Raw genomic sequence first — 10,988 nt, 5'->3', positions numbered from 1 at the left:
AGGATTTACGGCCTCCCTATCTAAGGAGAAAGACGCAGCTTAGGAAATCCTCTCACACACACGTGCCTGGTGAAGACGAAATGCTGCCGACTCATCGTGATGATGGGCAGCGGTTTCCGCAAGGGCTGGCCGAGCCCGCAGGAGGCTGCAACTGCGCTGCCGAGGGTAGATGCTTGTGTCCTAGGGCTGGGAGGCTCCGTCCCTTGGAAATCTGGCCTTGCTGGGCCATCTGCCAGGCATCTGAGTGCTAGGGATCAGGTTTGCAGGCTCAGGTTATGGAGCTTATTTTCTTTCTGCTTGAGTGTCGATCTTAAGAACCGACCGGGGGGTTTCAACCCAGGGTCCTAAGCTGGTTCTATGTTCTTGCATGCTGAAGGTGCTCTGCCAGCTGGGTCTCTGAGAACAGGAGGAGCCGGTAGAAGAGAAGAACAGCATCCAGAGTTCCCTCCTTTTACACTCCTGATGTTGCTACTGCAGGGCTCTGGAGTAGAGGGTGCCAGCAGCTCTCCGTAATGTAGGGCCAGCACTGACAAGACAAGGGGTAATGGTTTTAAACTAAACCAGGGGAGGTTTAGACTAGATATAAGGAAGAAGTTCTTTACAATGAGGGTGGTGAAACCCTGGCAGGGGTTGCCCAGAGAGGTACTGGAGGCCCCATCCCTGGAAACATTCCAGGCCAGGTTGGACGGGGCTCTGAGCAGCCTGATCTAGTTAGCGGTGTCCCTGCTCCTGCGGTGGGGTTGGACTAGATGACCTCTAGGGGTCCCTTCCAACCCAAAACATTCTATGATTCTACGATAATGATCCTGACCCGGAACGCAGCAGACCAGAGGTGGTCCTTAGCAAAACAAAGCTCTGCTAGTTTTGCTGGGGTCTGTGGCGATTTTAAGGCTCTGTCTATGCCGAGCAAAGATCCTTGGCCTGGACAAGGCATGCTGGAGCGCTGCTCCTGGACCGGAGCTCCTCTTTCTCTTGCTTCTTCGTTTGCGAAGCAGCTGCTGGAGCTTCTTCGGGGCTCCGAACTCCAGGTCTGAAGCTCCAGGGGACCTGCCTGGCTGCTAGGTGACAGGAATAAGCAAAGTTTAAATGGGAGGAAAACTGTGATGCCGAGTTGTTAGCCGAATTTTGCCTGGATCTTGCAGCTTTGCTGGGTTCAGCCGCCACAGGGAGTCACTCTGAGCCCATGCTTTCTGCCGGGGGGACACGAGTGTCCAGACCAACCATGGAGCTGTGGCAAACGCAGTCGCTTGCTGCCCCTCAGGGCTCGCTGTGTGGCCGGCTGAGAAGCCGTCGCAGAGCCCGTGAGCTCCGCTGAAGGCCCTCGCCCTACGAGCTGGCGCTGCTCAGACGGCCGTGACTCTTTCTCAAAGAGCTCGGGCAGTCACCGTTCCGTTTCCTTGGACCAGGCACCTTCATTTTCAAAGTTCATTGCAGAATTGGGAGGAAAGAACGTGAAGTAGGAGACATAAAAGGAACTTGAGTCCTTTGGATCTGTCTTCCTTGCACCTTCTAAAGGGGAAATCTCATCTATGAAGCCTTTGCATTCAGCCAACGTGGGGGTCATTAATTGTGGCCCTCCGCTTGAAGACACTGGTATAGCATTGCAAGTGACTTCGGTCTCGTTACCCTCTCTGTCTTGTCCCTCTGTCATTCCTTTCTCTCTGGCTTTCTAGCCATGAGACCCCTCTTCAAATGTCAATATTGCTGCATGCAGGAGCAAGGAGATGTTTGCTGCAGCCAGGATCACAGCGCTTTCAGCAGGCGGAGGACGGCTGGCCAGGAACATTCACCTGCTCTCGACGTGGGCATGACAGGCTTGATTAAGAAGGCTTTGAAGCAGGTTAAGACGGAAGCTCATGCACACATTTGAAGTTAAGTCCTTTGCAGAGCAGGGCTGCTTTACCAATGTGACCCTCGGTTTGTCACGGAGCTGAAACGTGTCAGGTTTCTGTTGTCGGTCTCCTTGCTTTTTAGAAGCTTTATTGGACTGTTTGCTTTGGCTGCAGCAGGGGATCATTTGGAAGAAATTGCATTAACTTGGCAAAAATGTTGAAGGCAAGTCCTGAAGCGGCTTTACCAGCACAGCACTGTATTTGCAATGGATGCTGTCAGTTAAAGCTCTGCATCCCAACCTTTCTGCAACTGTCTCGTTTCAGTCCCTCCATCTCCTTGAGCCCAAAGCTGATCCTTCCTTCTCATCTTCATCTCCTTTCTCTTCAAAGCTTGAGAGAGCTGCCCGGTGAGCCCTGGTGCCCCTGGCTCTGCTGCCGGCTCCAGCGCTGCCAGAGCTGAGCACTGGCCCTGCACGAGGGCACTCGGCTCTGGCTGCACCCTGCCCAGGATGGGCTCCTGCCCAGGATGGGCTCCTGCCCAGCAGGAACCATTGGCCCAGAAGAAGAATGGCACCTACCTGCTGTTGACCGGTGTTTAGAGCTGTCGTCGGACGATGTCCGTGATCCAACAAGAGGCAACTTCTGAGCCTGGCAAGGGACAGGATGAGCTTGTGATCCCTCAGGGAGTCTGCCTGTGCACACAACGCTCTGCAAGGCTGCCTTGAAGCTTTAGTATATGGAGAGGAGACGTGATCGCAGCCCGTGTGCCTGCAGAGTCGCCAGGTCTGGGATGCAAAACCCCTTTCTGGGAAAAATTTAAGCGAGTGAGCAGTTTAAAACCTCTCTAGGGCCATTTACATTTCTCGTCTCCTGTCTCTGTCAATATTTAATCACTAATAAATGAGCAAGGAAAAAAAAAAAAACCACCCTGAATTGAAATGAAACCAACAGACCCCTTGGAAACGTGATGGCAACAAGGCTAGGAGCGAAGCAAAGCTGCCTGTACCCTACCTCTGCACGCGTCGAGCGTTCTGCAAAGAGTAGTCCATGAGCTTGCATTCCCCTGGAAGATGCTGATATTTACGGCGGTGTCTCTTCTTTGCTCCCGCACTTCCACTTGGGTGGCTCCGGTGCCTGGCGGGGGAAGGATGCTGTGTCTTTAAAGCCTTCGCAGGGCTGTGCGGAGGCAGTTCCATTGAAGTATTTGAATGAGAGCAGGGGGGGGGTGGGGGGTGCATGTGGCTATTGGCAGAGCTCTCTGTGCCATCCCTCTGAACAGCTGGGCTCTGCTTTGCTTCGGAGCCGCTTGTCAGAGCAATTCGCTTGCGGTAGCAGCAGCAGCGACCGCTCGCTCGTTTTGTTCAGGGCTGAGAGCTGGCGGGGTCTTCTAAGAAGCAATATTGTCTTGGCAAAATTCCTCTTGAGCTGGTTGTGGCAATGGAGCTTGTGTTGAGCCCAGGAACCAGATGACCTGCTGAGAGTGCAAAACCACCGCGGTGAGTTTATTTTTAGAATGAGTCTTCAGTTCTTTTGGGCTTGAGAAAGATTGACCGGAGACTTTTCTTTTCCTCTCCCCGTACCCCCACCGTGTAAACTACGGCATAGGTGTAAATGCGAGAGTTTCGGGGATGGGGACCTGACATCATTCGTCTCTGGTAAGTAAGAGACAGGACTTCTGCTGCTTGATGGGGTTAATGTAAAATGGTGCTGTCCTAAAACGAATATATGTCTCTGTGAGCCCATTCAAGAGCCGAGAGGCTGAAATGAGCTTTCTCCTTCCTCTTTTTGTGATGCTGGGGATGCACCTTCAGGAGACGGGGGAATCCCCAATCAGCATCCCGTACTCTTCCATGTCATCGAGGAGTTCCCTGTGACAGCCCCATGGGGTCTCCTTGTCTTAGCTTGCTGTTTATACAGCTCGCTCCTGGGTAGTTCCTGTTCATTTTGCAAAGGCAAAATACTCCCTGCTCTTCTGCTGGGCTGTGCTTTAAAGGGTTTACTTGTTTGAAGCTGGCTAGTTGAGGAGAAATGTTAACTAGTTAATTGGCTGTGTGCCATGTGACGTTTTCAGGTTAGCTTATGCAATTTGGTGTTCTGTAGGACTATATGTTTAGATCTAGATTAACCCCATTCTTTAATTATTTTAAACCTATCACTGAATTGGGTTTGGTTTTAGTGGAATCAGGAGTTTGGATTGCGTTTACCTCCTCCTCCCACATGTTCATCATACAGTCTTGCCCAAAATGCAAGATACTGGAAATGATGCTCCCTTCATTTGAGATTTAGTGCTAGGAGATGGTTTTCTTGGGCTTGAGGTATTCGCCAGCTACTGTACTGCAGGATCTTCGTTCAGGTGCATTGGACCCATTTCCTTTCCCTTCCTGTCTTTGAAATGCTTATTTAAACTGGAAGCATCACCTGTGGCGCTGTAATCAGCTGGGGCAGTGAATGGTGAGCACTTCAGGTGAAGGCTGCGTTCGTCTTGCCGAAGGCAGCGGGACGGGGACACCTTACACCCGCTCTTCAGACTCCCCCTTCACTGTCAAGTCCAACTTTTGCAGCTGGCAGCCAAGAGATGAATTTTTTTTTTTCCTTTTAATCATCATTCTCCCATTTGTTCAATGATCAGATTCATTTCTGCATCCCACCTGGAAAGCAAACAGCCACATGGCTTGTATTTGCCGTGTACCCCTTGGCTGCTGAGCGTGTCGAGTGGCTCAGCATCCTCTGCCAGCATGGGGGGAAGCAGGAGTATCAGAAAACAGCAAGGGGGGTACAGATAGCAGCCCTGCTTCTTGCCTTTCTCCCGAGGAGGTTTGCCGGGAGCTGGAATGCTTTGGCTCTGATTAGTTAAGTTTGAGGATCTGCTTTGCCAGCTCAGGAATGGTAAGCTGGGCTGGGGAACACCTTGCGCTCTCAGCCAGCTTTTTAATGTTTGTGCTTCTGCCTGGCGCAGGCACGGCACGGGGGGAGTGTGCCAGCAGGAGGGTAAGAGTTATTTTTAATGTTGTGCATTTTTTTCTTGAGCCTGGTTGCCACCTCTGTCTATGCAGGTGTCTCCTACCCGATGTGGTATTTCATTACGCATGAGTTCAGGTGGAAGGAATTCTGCTTGGGCTTCTCCGAAAGAATTCGGATGTGTGTCAGTGGGCACCGTGCCAGGGTTTTCCTCTGCGCCATGGAAGGGTTAACAGCAGTTCCTGCTCAATGCTGTCCTATTGCATCTTGACGCTGTGGAAAGTAGGTGGCTAATTCCTTGCTAGCTTTTCAGGAAACCCCTGTGGTGGACAGCCCTCATTAATTGTTGCTGGGAAACTGCTTTGACGTCAGGGGAGCAGTTCCCTGCTCTTTAGATGAATACAGGAATAGCTCGTGATGGGGAAAGGAGAACCGGTGTGAAATGGAGAAGGGAACTCTCCAGTGGGGAGATCCTCATCTCAGATTTATCTTTTCTTTCTCCCACCGTTCTGCAGAGGGACCCTCAGAGGAACTGTCCACAAAAATGTACAGCGCTGTGTTTGGACCCAGCATAAGCCCCTCTCAAGAACTATTTATATTGACGGCTTCTGTGATCCTTTCACTTTTTAATTATTGGCTGCTTTGGTTTTTTTCCTCCCCCAAATTTTGTAAACAAAAGGGGAGAGGTTTCTTGCTTGGCTTCGCTGCAGCTCCCAAAATAAAAGGGAAGAACAGCATCACTGTTTTGGTTTGGCTGCTTTGGTTGGTTTTAACATCAAACAAATAACATCCCCTTGGACTAAAAGAGGGGAGAGCAGAAGGGCTGAAGATGGCGACTGTTGCTGTGAACTTCAGGCTGGGAGAACTTTTAAGCCTGAGACTGTTTAAACCCGCTTTCTTCAGTCTGGTTTGAACTCTGTCTCTTTGCAAACCCTCCCGGGGTGTTTGTGCAGTAGGTTCCTATCTCCCAGGGTTGTCCTGTCTGTCCGACCTGTCTGTCCAACCTGTCTGTCCAACCTGTCAGCTGCTGGGAGGCATGCCAGGGTTGTCCTGTCTGTCCGACCTGTCTGTCCGACCTGTCAGCTGCTGGGAGGCACCTAGAGCGGTGGGCATCTAACAACCGTAGCGGGAATCCTCTGCGTCTCCTCTTCCATGCCTACAAAATAGGTGTAAGCAAAGTTTACCCATCCCCTTAACAGTGCTTAAGAGATTTTTTTGTACCCAGACGTGCTGTAGGGCAGCAAAGAGTGTACTGGGTTGCTGCCTGAGCCTGGTGTTTCCAGCCAGGGCACCAGAGGGCTGGAAAGGCAAGTGAACGGTCTTGCAAAGAGCTGGTGTCCAGGTGCCTCCGTGGTGAGCTGGATGAGGCCAGCGCTGAGCAGGCACTGCAAACGGAGCTCCAGTCGGCTTTGCTTGTCAGGTCACTGGAACACGAAGGCTGTTCCAGTGCGTGGTGGAACCAGTCAGCAATGGATGCGTTATTGTGACCTGATTGCTAATGATTTGTCGTGGTTGCTCACTTGCGTCTTCATGGGATACCTCCATCCACGCACCATTTTCTCCTCTCGATGCCTATAAAAAGGAAGCGTGCATGGGAAGTCGAGCAGTAAGCCTGCTCGGGGTAGGGAGGAGGCTTTCAGCGGGACCTGGGGATCTTTACAGCCTCTGGCTTTGGTGCTGAACTGAATTATCTTCCCCGGGAGACCCCGAGCCATGCCCGAGTCCAATGATTGCCGCCTTTCTGTGCGGTCAGCTTTTCGCAGCAGAAGGGAGACGGGAGCTCTGATCTTGCATAGCGCGTATAAGAAAGGACCTGAATGTGGAGGCAGTCAGATGGGATTCTCTGAACGCATTGGTCACCTCGACATTGAATTTTCCTCTTGGGCATATGGCAGCTCTTCCTGCTGCTTCTACACCCAGTCAGCAGTTTTCAGGTGTAGAGGAAAAAAAAAAAATCAACACACTCTTGCTTTGTCATTTTGCTGTTTTCCTTTGGTTGTGAGCCCCCGAGCCCCTCTGCTGACTCCCTGATGGCAGTTGACTGGATGGGGCAGTGGACGTTGCCCCCTTCGTATTCCTGGCATACGTGCCAATCTGTGTTACTTCACCGACACGTCATTCCTTCTCTCCGTGGTGGTTCATGTGGCAAGGATGCTTCCAAGCATTACACCTGGGGGTGGCGGGACGTGCTGGGTTTGCTGGGATATCCTCCCTGTAGTAGGGAATCCTTCTTTGGTTTGATACGTTCTCCCTTTCTGAAGGATCAGGGCTCTGTTATGAATAGAAGTTCTCTCCTTTGCTACTGAAACTCAGCCACCTCCGATGTGAAAGCTAGCGATTTAAGTTGCCCCAAAAGAACTGTGTGGCCTTTGGGGCAAGAAGCAAAGACCTGTCTTGAGTGGGGAACATCTGGAATCTGGAAGGGGAAAGAAATTAATTGTTCTGCTTTGAATTTTTCTATCCTGAGATAAGTGCAAATGGTTCTACCGTGAGCTTTTTCCTTCCGCAAGAGGCTGGATCTTGACACAACCGGCACCAGAATAAAAACTGCAGAATCCCCTGCCGAGTGCATGGAGGCATTGGGTAGGGGGCTGAACACATTCATGTTTCAGACATGGTTCAACAGCATCTTCTGTTTCCTTCCCTTGCAGGGAAGAAGGAACACCTCTTCCACCCCTAAAAGGACTTCTACCTTCCATGTGCTGCCCAGGGCACTGCGTTGCTTGCCTTTCAAGATCTGATGAAGTTTCTGTCTTAGGCCCGGATGTTCTCCCCATCCCATATGAGGGCCTTGTTCTCGTGTTGATGATGAAATGAAAAGCAACCATGACTTGAGTTGAAGTGGTGTTTCCCTGCTTGTTTGGTGCAATGGAACTTGTGTGGTGGAACCCTCCTCCTACCTGGAACTTGTCTGCATGGCAGGCAATTAACTCTGCTGTGCGCTCCCTTCACAACGGCCACTCTGCCTCATGTGCTTTCGTTTAAGTGATGCTTTTGGGTTCATCTTCTGCTGAAATACTCATTTTCAGTGAAAACTAGTCTGTTGTGTCTAGGCAGGCTGTGTTGTTTCAATAGCAGCTCCCAGAGTGCAGTAATGTAGGTGCTCACCCATCCCCAGGGTGATGTGGTCCCAAAGGCTTTGGCAAGGGAAGCCTTGCTGCATTCTTATTGCTTCCATGCCTGTTGAGGGACCGTGGTGCTGCCTGTTATTTTGATGAACTCAGATCCCTAGCAAAAGCAGGTAGATCACAAAGGTGAGGGAGGTGAACCTGCCCTGGGGAGGTGGCAGCCATTTGTCAAACGTGCCGTGAGTCTTCAGCGTTGACGTGTCCTTCCCGAGGCAGTGCTGGAAGGGCCCTGGTGTGACAGCGTGTGTCCTGCTTAGTGCCTTCCAAGGGGCCAGCCTTGGCTGTGACAGCAGCGTTCTGGATAGAAACCCTGGGTTGCATCCAGGTGGAAATGGCAGGCTATTAAAGTTTGGCTTTTTGAAGCCCACGGGCAAAGCATGCTCTATCTGTTTGATTCCCTCTTTCCGCGAATGCCAACGCTCCTTTAGTGTTCTGGCACATTGGATTCCTGTGTATCACATGAAGATGATTTTGGCAGTCCTGACACCGGTTGCGTCACGCTCTTGGAGTACAGTAATAGCGCGTTGACACCTATCCTGATTTTAGTGCTTGCATTGAGTGAGGGAGGTAACAAAATAACGGATTATTTTTCGCCCCTGAAATTATCTTGTGGTTTGAAATGTTCTGCGTAATGAAATCCGTATGGGTACCACGTAACTGAGAACTACTGCCATGGCAATAGTTCGGACGTTCCCCGTAACACACCTCCTGGCTACTGTGCCCTTTAACGGGGCTGACTCCACCCGTACTAGCGAGCAGCCTTTTGAAAGGAAGAGCAGCTCTGGGATCTCTTCTCTAGGTGCCAATTCCTCCACTCGGACAGAGGCGCAGAGGCAAACCATGGCCACCACAGCCAGCCTGTTGCAGACGCCGGCCTCTTCCCAGGGGTTGCGGTTGGTGGGACAGACCCCTGAGCTGAAGCCCCTCAAAGCCAAGTGGGCAAGTGGCTCCGCTGAGGTGCAGAGATGGGTCCCTCTGGAGGGATTCTCCGGTAGCAGCCCTGCTTTGCTGCAGATGCTACGGGAACAGCCAGGAGAGCCCTTAGCACCTTAGACCTGCTATGGGAACAGCCAGGAGAGCCCTTGGCACCTTAGACATGCTACAGGAACAGCCAGGAGAGCCCTTGGCACCTTAGACATGCTACAGGAACAGCCAGGAGAGCCCTTGGCACCTTAGACATGCTACAGGAACAGCCAGGAGAGCCCTTGGCACCTTAGACATGCTACAGGAACAGCCAGGAGAGCCCTTGGCACCTTAGACATGCTACAGGAACAGCCAGGAGAGCCCTTGGCACCTTAGACATGCTACAGGAACAGCCAGGAGAGCCCTTGGCACCTTAGACATGCTACAGGAACAGCCAGGAGAGCCCTTGGCACCTTAGACATGCTACAGGAACAGCCAGGAGAGCCCTTGGCACCTTAGACATGCTACAGGAACAGCCAGGAGAGCCCTTGGCACCTTAGACATGCTACAGGAACAGCCAGGAGAGCCCTTGGCACCTTAGACATGCTACAGGAACAGCCAGGAGAGCCCTTGGCACCTTAGACATGCTACAGGAACAGCCAGGAGAGCCCTTGGCACCTTAGACATGCTACAGGAACAGCCAGGAGAGCCCTTGGCACCTTAGACATGCTACAGGAACAGCCAGGAGAGCCCTTGGCACCTTAGACATGCTACAGGAACAGCCAGGAGAGCCCTTGGCACCTTAGACATGCTACAGGAACAGCCAGGAGAGCCCTTGGCACCTTAGACATGCTACAGGAACAGCCAGGAGAGCCCTTGGCACCTTAGACATGCTACAGGAACAGCCAGGAGAGCCCTTGGCACCTTAGACATGCTACAGGAACAGCCAGGAGAGCCCTTGGCACCTTAGACATGCTACAGGAACAGCCAGGAGAGCCCTTGGCACCTTAGACATGCTACAGGAACAGCCAGGAGAGCCCTTGGCACCTTACGCTGCTGCAGCCATTTGCTTGGCAGATGTGAAGTAGAGCTGGATATGGGGACTTTCCTCAGCTGTGCATGGAGGCAATTTAGCTGGGGTTCTCCTACCGCCCTTGGAATTATTTGGGAGGGGCACGTTGGAGACCTCCTGATATTCTGCAGAATTAACTTAGAGGGCTTTCTGTCTCACCTGCATTTCCCGTCCCCTTGCTCGTATAAGGTTATTTCCACCTGAAGTCAGACCCTTCCATCTGCATCATAATTTCACCTCTTTGATGTAATGTGGGGGTGGAGATTAAGATTTAAAGCAATGACTAAGCGCTAGGAGCCTATGCACCGTGCAGTCAAATGCATCTGGCCTCCTGTGGTGGTTGGTGGGGGTTTTTGCTAGGTTTTGTAGGAACTGCACGGTAGTGAGGAATTAACCCCCCCCTCTCCTCAACCAATAATTAAAAAAGCGACGGAGAGAATTCGGGTGAGGTTGCTTCATTGGTTGGGGCAGTGGCAGCGTGCGACTGTTCCCAAGCGATGCTTCGGGGCTTTCCCACTGGGTCGGGTGCTCGTTGGAGCTGGCGCTGTCACCCGGATAGGAAGCTGTGTTCCCCATCAGGAGGCCAAGGGAGTGGGCTCAAATCCCGTGTTTTTTGCAAGCTGAGGCTTAGGGGGTGCTGGGGATGCAGTGTGGGTGCAGGCAGCTTACGTTTTGCAGCGCAAACTGGGAGCCCAAGTGGAGCCCGGGAGGGAGATGTTTCAGGAGCTACGTGGCCTTCGTTGGTCCTGCTAGCAAAGCCTTTCGTTACAGCCTCTTGTTGCATCTGGTAGGTGTACTTTCATACAGCAAAAAAAAAAAAAAAAATCACTAGCTGCTGCGCCCTGGCAGAAAAGGAGACGACGAAAACCTCTCTGCAGATCCCTCCGTGCAGAGAGGGAGCGCTGTGCTGCCTGACGGAGCCGGTGGCACCGAGGAGGCTTTAATGCCTTGAATTTGCAGCACCCTCTCCACCTCACCACCTCCACTTTGCCCCGTCGAAAACCTTCTTCTGTAGCAGACGCTGCGCTCGGGAAGGGGAGCGAGGAGGGGGAATCGAAATTCCACACACACCCCCCCCCCCCCAAACCCCTCCGG

Source organism: Egretta garzetta, unplaced genomic scaffold (assembly GCF_000687185.1).
Source record: "Egretta garzetta isolate BGI_Z169 unplaced genomic scaffold, ASM68718v1 scaffold157, whole genome shotgun sequence".
NCBI lineage: Eukaryota > Metazoa > Chordata > Aves > Pelecaniformes > Ardeidae > Egretta > Egretta garzetta.
This window is presented reverse-complemented; position numbering follows the sequence as displayed.